This window comes from Pelophylax lessonae (genome assembly GCF_965119305.1).
Source record: "Pelophylax lessonae genome assembly, contig: HAP1_SCAFFOLD_595, whole genome shotgun sequence".
In the NCBI taxonomy this organism is placed as follows: Eukaryota; Metazoa; Chordata; class Amphibia; order Anura; family Ranidae; genus Pelophylax; species Pelophylax lessonae.
Genome location: NW_028119750.1, coordinates 26,090 through 36,863, shown reverse-complemented (window position 1 = coordinate 36,863; position 10,774 = coordinate 26,090).

The window sequence follows — 10,774 nt, the reverse complement described above, 5'->3', positions numbered from 1 at the left end:
GTGATCAATGAGAAAAACGCCCCTTGCATTGGTGAACAATAGAAAGAATGCTCCTTACATTGGTGATGAGTGTGAAGAATGCCTCTAACTTTGGTGATTAGTGGCAAAAATGCCTCTTAAATTGGTGATCAGTGGGAAGAATGCCCCTTACATTGGTGATCAGTAGGAAGAATGCCCCTTACATTGGTGATCAGTGGGAAAAATGCCCCTTAACATTGGTGATCAATGCAAAGAATGCTTCTTACATTAGTGATCAGTGGGAAAAACGCCCCTTAAATTGGTAATCAGTGGGAAGACAACCCCTCACATTGGTGATTAGTGTGAAAAAGGTACCTTACATTGGGGATCTGTGGGAAGAATGCTCCTTACATTGGTGGTCATTGGTCAGTGGGAAGAATGCTCCTTAGATTGATGATCAGTGGCAAGAATGCACCTTACATTGGTCAGTGGGAAGAATGCACCTTATATTGGTGTTCAGTGAGAAAAATGTCCCTTACATTGGTGATCAGTGGGAAAAATGCCCCTTACATTGGTGATCAATGGAAAGCATGCTTCTTACATTAGTAATCAGTGGGGAAAATTACCTTACATTGGTGATCTGTGGGAAGAATGCTCCTTACATTGGTGATCAGTGGAAAGAACGCCCCTTACATTGGTGATCAGTGGGAAGAATGCCCCTTACATTGGGGATCAGTGGGAAGAATACCCCTTACATTGATGATCATTGGGAAGAATGCCCCTTACATTGGTGATCAGTGGGAAAAATGACCCTTACATTGGTGGTCAGTGGGAAGAATAACTCTTATATTGGTGATCAGTGGGAAGAATGCCCCCTCACATTGGTGATTAGTGGGAAGAACGCTCCTTAAATTGGGGATTGGTGGGAAGAATTCCCCTTACATTGGTAGTCAGTGGGAAAAATGTCCCTTACATTGGTGATCAGTGGGAAGAATGCCCCTTACATTGGTGGTCAGTGGGAAGAATCCCTCTTATATTGGTGTTCAGTGAGAAAAAACGTCCCTTACATTAATGACTAGTGGGAAAAATGGTCCTTGTATAAGCTCCAACCAAAACCATTTCGGAGCAAGGCAAAGTACATGTTGAGAAAATAAATATCCAAACTGCGCTAACCGTGAATATGATAAAGTTAAATAAGCTGCTGACACCACAACTGACGCATGTTGTATAAATATAAAGACAAAACACAGTGCAGCACTAATACTTAAGATATGACACAGTGAAAATGTCAAAAAATGAGAAATATAAAACCACTGATATAGCTCAGTGACAATACATAAACAGTGATATAAATCCAGTGAAAATCATATCAGTATATGTAAAGATAAATCCAATGTGAGAGCGAAGCATCCACAAAAATCATAGGGTGATAGTGGAGTGAGAAGATCCCCACGCCAGCACAATGAACATGAATGCGCTCACCGGAGGGCATGGACCCAGATTACCATATAGTAAGTGGGTCATACAGGCTGGATATCAGCATAGATGTCCAATCTGGTGATCCAATCACATTGGGGGACATCTATGCGGGGACTCCTACCTCTGAGCATCTGGTGATACAATCACATTGGGGGACATCTATGCTGATATCCAGCCTGTATGACCCACTTACTATATGGTAATGTGGGTCCATACCCTCCGGTGAGCGCACTCATGTTCATTGTGCTGGTGTGGGGATCTTCTCACTCTACTATCACCCTATGATTTTTGTGGATGCTTCACTCTCACAGGGGACTTATCTTTACATATACTGATATGATTTTCACTAGATTTATATCACTGTTTATGTATTGTCACTGAGCTATATCAGTGGTTTTATATTTCTAATTGTTTGGCATTTTCAAAGTACATGTTGACTTTAAGCCAATTTTAAACTAACTTAACCATCTAAAAAAAAAAAAAAAATGACAGTAGATGTAAACCCAATCCCTAAAATATCAAAATAAATGTTAACATGTTAATGTAATTTTAAATGTAATTTGTACTCTTTTCAAATGAGCATTTTTCAGTAAAATAACCCCTGACGACCCTGCCATGAAGGTCCTTGGTTAAGCAGTTCCTCCTAAGGGTGACAACGCTCTGTGCCTGTCTCTTTGCTCCTGCGTTGTTATCCCATAAGATGGGCTTCCAACAGAGCATGGTCTACGCTAATCACCATATGGCAACCTATCCTGAGAAAATGCTATACTTTGAGCATGTTTAAATGGCTACAAAGAGGTTGCAGGAATTATTCTGTGTTGCAATTTACATAGAAATGCAATCATATAAATATAATTCAGATAGTACCTAAAAATGTAATTCTACTCACCGACTTGCACACGTAGAAATCTGAATCAGGTATAGTGCAATAGTTCCAACACACTTCTATATATACTGATAAGATACTGGCTTATTTGCATAATTGAGGTAAAAAAATACTAGAAATATGTAGAAAAACAACATGTAATATGTTTAAGAAACTTTCCCTAAAGTATGACATTCCCTGCTGTCACTGTTTCTTAGTTAATGAGGCCACCCTTCTCCAGAATAAACCCAGGTCACCCTTCTCCAGAATAAACCCAGGTCACCCTTCTTCAGAATAAACATGCAACATGAACATTTTTTGCTCCTTACATTGAATGGAATGTATTATAAGTCATGTAAATTAGCATAGGTAACTAGATACATCCCAAACTGTGTGAACAGAGGATGCTTTATATATGAAATGACCAATAGGAGATACATTTTAAGTCCAGTAGCAAAACGGTTTAAAGCTCCATTCCGGACTAACATTATTTTTTCCCAGTCCCATCACCCTTTTACCCATCCTACTCAACATTTTCCCCCCTTATTAAGCCAGATATACTCACCTAAGTCCCCCCTCCAGGTTCCTCACCGCCATCGGTCCCAGAAGACCGCAAATCCAACTGTATGATGTAGTCTAAGATCACTGGACCCCTACTGCCCCCTGTGATGATGTTGCTCCTTTCTGAATCCTGAGAGGACCCCTCCACTGGAGATGCAAAAGGAAGAGCCCATGTCATGTGTCATCACACAACTATGGCTTCAAGTAGAACTATAGGCAAAACTTTACATATTGGATAGAGCAAGTGAGGAATATAACCCCTGTCACAATTTTTTTTTTCCGCCATCTGTGTCCCATCATGGAGATTTCTCTTTACTTCCTGTCCCATTGCCAAATAGAAAGTAAGAAGAAATACCTGCAAGTTGAAGTGGAGCTCCACCCAAAAAGGAAAGCTCTGTTTGCTTCTTCCCCCCGTCCGCTGCCATACATGGCACCTTTTGGTGGGGAGCAGGTACCTGTTTTTTGACAGGTAACCACTCTCACTTGTGGGGGACTTTGCAAAGTCTCCTGGAAGTTTGGCCCCCCCCCTCCTCCTTTCTCCGCCACCGGTCCATTCACAAAGCGCAGCGCACTTCGAGCATGTGCAGCAGGGAGCCAGCTGCGAAGCCTCAAGGCTTCACTGCCCGTTTCCCTTACAAGAAATGGCTGTGGCAGCACCCTGAGAGCCGACTGAAAAATTGGCTCGGGTGAAGACACCGCTGGATTCCAGAACAGGTAAGTCCTAATATTAAAAGTCAGAAGCTACAGTATTTGTAGCTAGGAATGATTGAACGTTTTGGGTCGACCATCGGTTCGACCCGAACAGTGGCTGTTCGAGGTTCGGCCGAATTCTGAACTTTTTGCTGAAAAAGTTCGGAATTCGGCAACTAGAACCGACCAAAATGCAATGGGACAGGAAATGGGCTTAAAAGCCTGTGATTGGACCAGAACCATCAGTAAAAGCCAAATGAGGGGGCAGGAGAATGCTAGGAAAGTGATTGGAGTGACTAGGGGGTCCATAGGCCAATCATTAGTGAATACGCCCCCCAGTATATAAGATAGCCCCCGCCAAATTCCTAGCATTGTAATACAGGGACGTGGAAGAGAGTGGAAGCAGTTCTGTGACTTCTTCTACTAAGTGTCATTTAGCAATTTTTAGTGTGAGGAAAGGGATATCTAGTGTAGTTAGGGTACTATTTTCCACTATAGTAAGATTTAATAATTTAGTTTCTGTAAGGAAAGTGTTAAGTGTAAGGGGACCGTAGTGTAGTGTAGGGTTAACTGACTCTGACTGCTATGGCAGGGTGACAAAACCCTTCCATGTCAGGGTGACCGCTATAGAGAAAAGATCGTTTCTCTTAGGTCACCTATCAAACCGGGATATGACTTCTCGCCTGTCTCCCTGCTTTTTGCTGCAGGCGTTTATAGGGCTTTTTTGAGGACATGTTTGGAGTCAGGCATGACATCTGAACTTCTGTGTAGGGGTATATATACATACACCCATGTATGTATATATACACATACACATATATATAGTTGTGAAAGTAGCAGAAACCTATGGTTGCGCTAATTAAATAATTAACACCCATATGGCTTCTCTGCTATCACACCTATATGTTTGTATGTGTATAAATACATATAAGTGTGTGTATATATATATATACCCCTATACAGAATTTCAGATGTTTTGCCTGCCTCCAAAGACCCCAAAAAAATGCCCAAAAAAACCGCCAGCTGCAAAAACACACCTGGGCGTTTTTGTAGCTGGCGTTTTTTTGGGCATTTTTTAGGCATCTTTGGAGGCAGGCATAACATCTGAACTTCTGTGTAGGGGTATATATACACACACCCATGTATGTATATATACACATACACATATATAGGTGTGAAAGTAGCAGAAATCTATGGTTGCACTAATTAAATAATTAACACCCATATGGCTTCTCTGCTATCACTAGGGATGATCGAATGGTTCAGGTCGACCATCGGTTCGACCCGAACATTGGCTGTTCGAGGTTCGGCCGAATTTAGAACTTTTTGCTGAAAAAGTTCGGAATTTGGCAACCAGAACCGACCAAAATGCAATGTTACAGGAAATGGGCTTTAAAAGCCCGTGATTGGACCAGAACCATCAGTAAAAGCCAACTGAGGGGGCAGGAGAATGCTAGGAATGTGATTGGAGTGACTAGGGGGTCCATAGGCCAATCATTAGTGAATACGCCCCCCAGTATATAAGATAGCCCCCGCCAAATTCCTAGCATTGTTATACAGGGACATGGAAGAGAGTGGAAGCAGTTCTGTGACTTACAAAGTGTCATTTAGCAATTTTTAGTGTGAGGAAAGGGATATCTAGTGTAGTTAGGGTGCTATTTTCCACTATAGTTAGCTTTAATTATTCCGTTTCTGTAGGGAAAGTGTTAAGTGTAAGGGGACCGTAGTGTAGTGTAGGGTTAACTGACTGTGACTGCTATGGCAGGGTGACAAAACCCTTCCATATCAGGGTGACCGCTATGGAGAAAAGAGAAAGTTTCTCTTGTGTCATATTCAGAGCACTAATATGGCTTCTCACCTGCAAGCATTCTTTTTGCTGCAAGTGTTTATAGGGCTTTTTTGAGGACATGTTTGGAGTCAGGCATGACATCTGAACATGTGTATAGGGGTATATATACACACACATGTCTGTATATATACACCTGCACATATATAGGTGTGAAAGGAGCAGAACACTATACTTGCGCTAATGAAATAATTAACACCAATATGGCTCCGCTCCTATCACACCCATATATGTGTAAGTGTAAAATACATATCAGTGTGTGTGTATATATATATATATACCCCTATACAGAAGTTCAGATGTTTTGCCTGCCTCCAAATAACCCAAAAAAATGCCAGCGCCAAAAAAAAATGCCCAGGTTTGTTCTTGCAGGCGTTTTTTTGGGCATTTTTTGGGGTTCTTTGGAGGCAGGCATGACATCTGAACTTCTGTATAGGGGTATATATACACAGCTACACATATATAGGTGTGAAAGTAGCATAAATCTATGGTTGCGCTAATTAAATAATTAACACCCATATGGCTTCCCTGCTATCACACCTATATGTGTGTATGTGTATAAATACATATAAGTGTGTGTGTATATATACCCCTATACAGAAGTTCAGATGTTTTGCCTGCCTCCAAAGACCCCAAAAAAATGCCCAAAAAAAACACCAGCTGCAAAAACACACCTGGGCGTTTTTGTAGCTGGTGATTTTTTGGCCATTTTTTTGGGCGTCTTTGGAGGCAGGCATAACATCTGAACTTCTGTGTAGGGGTATATATACACACACACTTATATGTATTTATACACATACACATATATAGGTATGAAAGTAGCAGAAACCTATGCTTGCACTAATGAAATAATTAACCACTTAAGCCCCGGAAGATTTTACCCCCTTGCTGACCAGGGGGTATTTTGCAATTCGGCACTGCGTGAATTTAACGGACAATTGCGCGGTCGTGCGACGCTGTACCTAAACGAATTTGGCGTCCTTTTTTTCCCACAAACAGAGCTTTCTTTTGGTGGTATTTGATCACCTGTGCAATTTTTTGATCATGCGCTATAAACAAAAAAAGAGCGTCAATTTTGCAAAAATAGCAATATTTTTCACATTTTTTTATATGAAATTCCCCCCCAAAAAAATGTAAAAATCAAAATTTTTTAACATTTTCGGCCAATTTGTTTTATGCTACCTATGTTTGGTAAAAAAAATCACAAAAAGCGTATTTTGATTGGTTTGCGCAAAAGTTATTGCGTTTACTAACAAAGGGAAAGATTTTTGTCATTTTTGTTGTTTTTTTTTTAACGCGTAATGGTGGGGATCTGCGATTTTTTTGCGGTACTGCGACATTGCGGCGGACAGATCGGACCCTTGACTGACATTTTTGACACTTTTGGGGTTACCAGTGACATTACTACAGTAATCAGTGCTATACATATGCACTGTTACTGTAAAAATACACTGGTAGTGAAGGGGTTAACTTTATTTGAGAGGGAGGGGCTGTGTGTGTCCCTAGGGGCGTGCTTTCTACTGTGATTGGCTGTGGCTTCAGATGTATGAAGAGTGATCGACGGTTCTACATAGTAGAACCATATGATCATCCTTCATACACCGGGGAGAATGACAGGCAGCTTGTTTACACAAGCCGCCTGATTTTCTCCCTCTCCCCCCGCCGATCGCCGAGTGACCGGCGGACATCGGGTCCACCAGTCACACGCGCGCGCTCGCTCCCTAGACCCTCACAGGCTAGCGACGTAGACCTACGTCGATTTGCCTGTGAGGGGCTGACTGCCGACGTAGATCTGCGTTAGGCAGTCGGCAAGTGGTTAACAGGCATATGTCTCCGCTCCTATCACACCTATATATGTGTATGTGTATAAATACATATAAGTGTGTGTGTATATATACCCCTATACAGAATTTCAGATGTTTTGCCTGCCTCCAAAGACACACAAAAAATGCCCAAAAAAAACACCTGCACCAAAAAAAAAAATGCCCAGGTGTGTTGTTGCAGGCATTTTTTTGGGCATTTTTTGTGAGTCTTTGGAGGCAGGCAAAACATCTGAACTTCTGTATAGGGATATATATACACACACACTTTTATGTATTTATACACATACACACATATAGGTGTGATAGGAGAGAAGTCATATGGGTGTTAATTATTTCATTAGCGCAAGCATAGGTTTCTGCTATTTTCACACCTATATATGTGTATGTGTATATATATTCTGATATTATGCCTGCCTCCAAAGTCCCCCAAAAAATGCTCAAAAAAACGCTTGCTACAAAACCGGCAAGGTGTGAAAATAGCGGTGCCATATCCCTGTTCTATATTAATTCTAATACAAACAAACTTTTTTTTCTGGTTCTGGACATGCTACAGAGCTGAAACTTCACAGGTACACCTTTTAGACCCCCCCAGACACTAAATCCAAAGAAATCTCATTTTTTTTTTTTTTTCAATATTTTTTTCAATAATTGGCTCTCTATCAAAAATGACAATTTTTAAGAACTTTTTTTTTGTGTGATTAATAGTCCCCGGGGCATGACCCAGAGCCCTAGGCACTTTTTAGGGGCATTTGTTGGGTTTTAGGGCTTCAAAATGGTGTTTTTTGATTACCGAAGTTCGTGTCCCATTGATTTCAATGGGGTTCTGAAATCCAGGCCGAACTTTTGGGAAGTTCGGGTGTTCTGGTCGAATTGAACTTTTGAAAAGTTCGATCATCCCTATTTGTAGCTGCTGACTTTTTTATTTTTTTTTTCTGAAGGAGCCTGGAGCTCCTCTTTAGGGAATTTCTTGGGGACCCCCAGGTCACCAGAAATAGTGTCCCCATTGATTGCCCCTCTATTACTTTTCTGGGGACAACCCAAAATTTGGGATTATCTTTTACTTTAATTTTCAATGATATTGGTAAACAAGACAAATAGAGAAGGTGAATCTTCTTAACGAGGGCACAGACAACAATGTAAACTGACTGTTCTAATCCCTCCCCACTATATCCAAAACTATAAAAAAGTTTTTTCATTATACTTTACATTAAGTAAAAAGAGCATTTCTATGTTTTTTTTTTTTTTTTTTTTGAGCAAGCGATCAGATAGAGGTGGGTGAGAGGAAGGAGGAAAATATAACAATGAGACAATGCACATAACTGCCTTGATGAAACTAAATCAGAAGTTTCCCTTCACTTCTGAGGATCCCCGTTATATCAGAGTTTCCCCCATAACATCAGAATTTCCCCTTCACATCAGAGTCACCCCTTCACATCAGAGTTCCCCCATACATCAGAGGTTCCTCTATATACTGTATCAGAGGACCCATCACATCAAAGATCCCCTATACATGAGCACCCCATCACATCAGAGCCTCCCGATCACCAGAGAACCCCCCCCCCCCGCCCCCCATCCCCATCCCAGAGCCTCCAATCACTCAATCCCACTTTTCATCAGGGCCCTACCTTTTGGATTCAGCTGAGCAGCAGAGGGTAGGAGATTTAGAAGGTCTGGAGGAGGTGGAATTCCTTCTTGACCTGAATGTTGGGGGTGACCCTGCATGCCGCCCTATGCGGATCAGGGTCATGCGTTGCCATGGAGCGGGCAAGTCAATCACCATCACCATAGCACTCAATGATGCCATGCATCCTGGAATCAGAGCATGATTGGTTGTTTTAATGCTGGCGGCTAGCCTACCATGGCAACCCATATTGTTAGTTTAAAACAAACTAGGTCCTTTGCTCATGGCACCCCAGGGGAACTCAGACGGCACCCTGGTTGAGGAACACTGGTCTAAAGTAGGTACAAAGACTGTTTCATGAGGAATAGACAGCTCTTACAGTTATGCACAAGAAGAAGAATCAATATGTGCTGGGTGAAGGGTAAATAGTGGGAAACAACATATTCATATAGATATCTATACACAAAGTAGTGGTGAGCCAACACGTATTCTCACTTATAGTCCATGCAACATCATCCAAAGGGTTCCTTTACAACACTCATGGAAATACCACTAAAAAAGGATGAAGTACAGAAATATCTTGCTCTTTAAGTTTATTCGTTTACACCAGGGATGAGCACAGGTTTGGTTTGAAATTAGGTTCAGACCGGACCCAAAAGCAATCTGCCACTCCAATCAGCACCCAATCAGCCACATCCAGAACATTCCTCGCATCTGCATTTAACAAAAGGGTGGAGACACTTGTGACATCATTTACCTGATATGCCACATGGCCATATTTGGACAGTGGGGCCTATTTGGTTAAGGTTACTGCATGCAATAAGATGGTCACATGGCTCATTCGACTAAAATATTGCATGCAGTAACAAATTATTCAATTCACAATAGAAAAAAATAATGATTATGCAATATTTACTGAAAATGTTTAAAATTGCTAAATATCGCAAAAAGCCATGCAATATTCTGTTAAGGTCAATTCGTAAACAAAAACTGAACCAAAAAAAGGTGCGATATTTACCACATGGGTTTTGCTTGCGGGTTTAGCAGGCGGTTATTAATTATTAAATATATATGTGTTCCACTGCGCTGAAAAAATGTGAATTAATATTCATAAACCTTGCTGCTAGTTAACCACTTTAGGACCGGAAGGATTTCCCCCTCTTTTTGACCAGGCCCTATTTTGAGATTTGGCAATGCGTTACTTTAGGGGACAATTGCGTGGTCGTGAGATGCTGTACCAAAACGAAATTTACGTCCTTTTTTCCTGCAAATAGAGCTTTCTTTTGGTGGAATTTGATCACTTGTGCAATTTTTATTTTTTGCGCTATAAACAAAAAAGAGCGACAATTTCGGAAAACAAACAATATTTTTCACAATCTGCTATATGACATTCTCAAAAAAAAAAAAAAAAAAATAAAAATGTTTTAACATTTTAGACCAATTTGTTTTCTGCTACATATTTTTGGTAAATAAATTCACAGTAAGCGTATTTTGATTGGTTTGCGCAAAAGTTATCACGTTTACTAACTACGTGAAAGATTTATGTCATTTTTATTTTTTTAGTTTTTTACTAGTAATGGAAGCGATCTGCAATTTTTAGTGGGACTGTGACATTGCGGCAGACAGATCGGACCCCTGACTGACATTTTTGACACTTTTGGGGGTACCAGTGACATTACTAAAGTAATCAGTGCTAAAAATATGCACTGTTACTGTAATAATGACACTGGCAGGGAAGGGGTTAATACTGTGGGTGATCAAGGGGTTAAATGTATGCCTCATGCTTACTGACGTGTGGGGGGGAGTTCTGTGACAGACACAAAGATCACAGTTTCAGCTATGCTGAATCTGCTGATCTCTTCCTGTCTGTCACTGAGAAGATCCGCCTGCTTTGTTTACATAAGCAGGCGGATCTTCTTACAGTTTCCCAG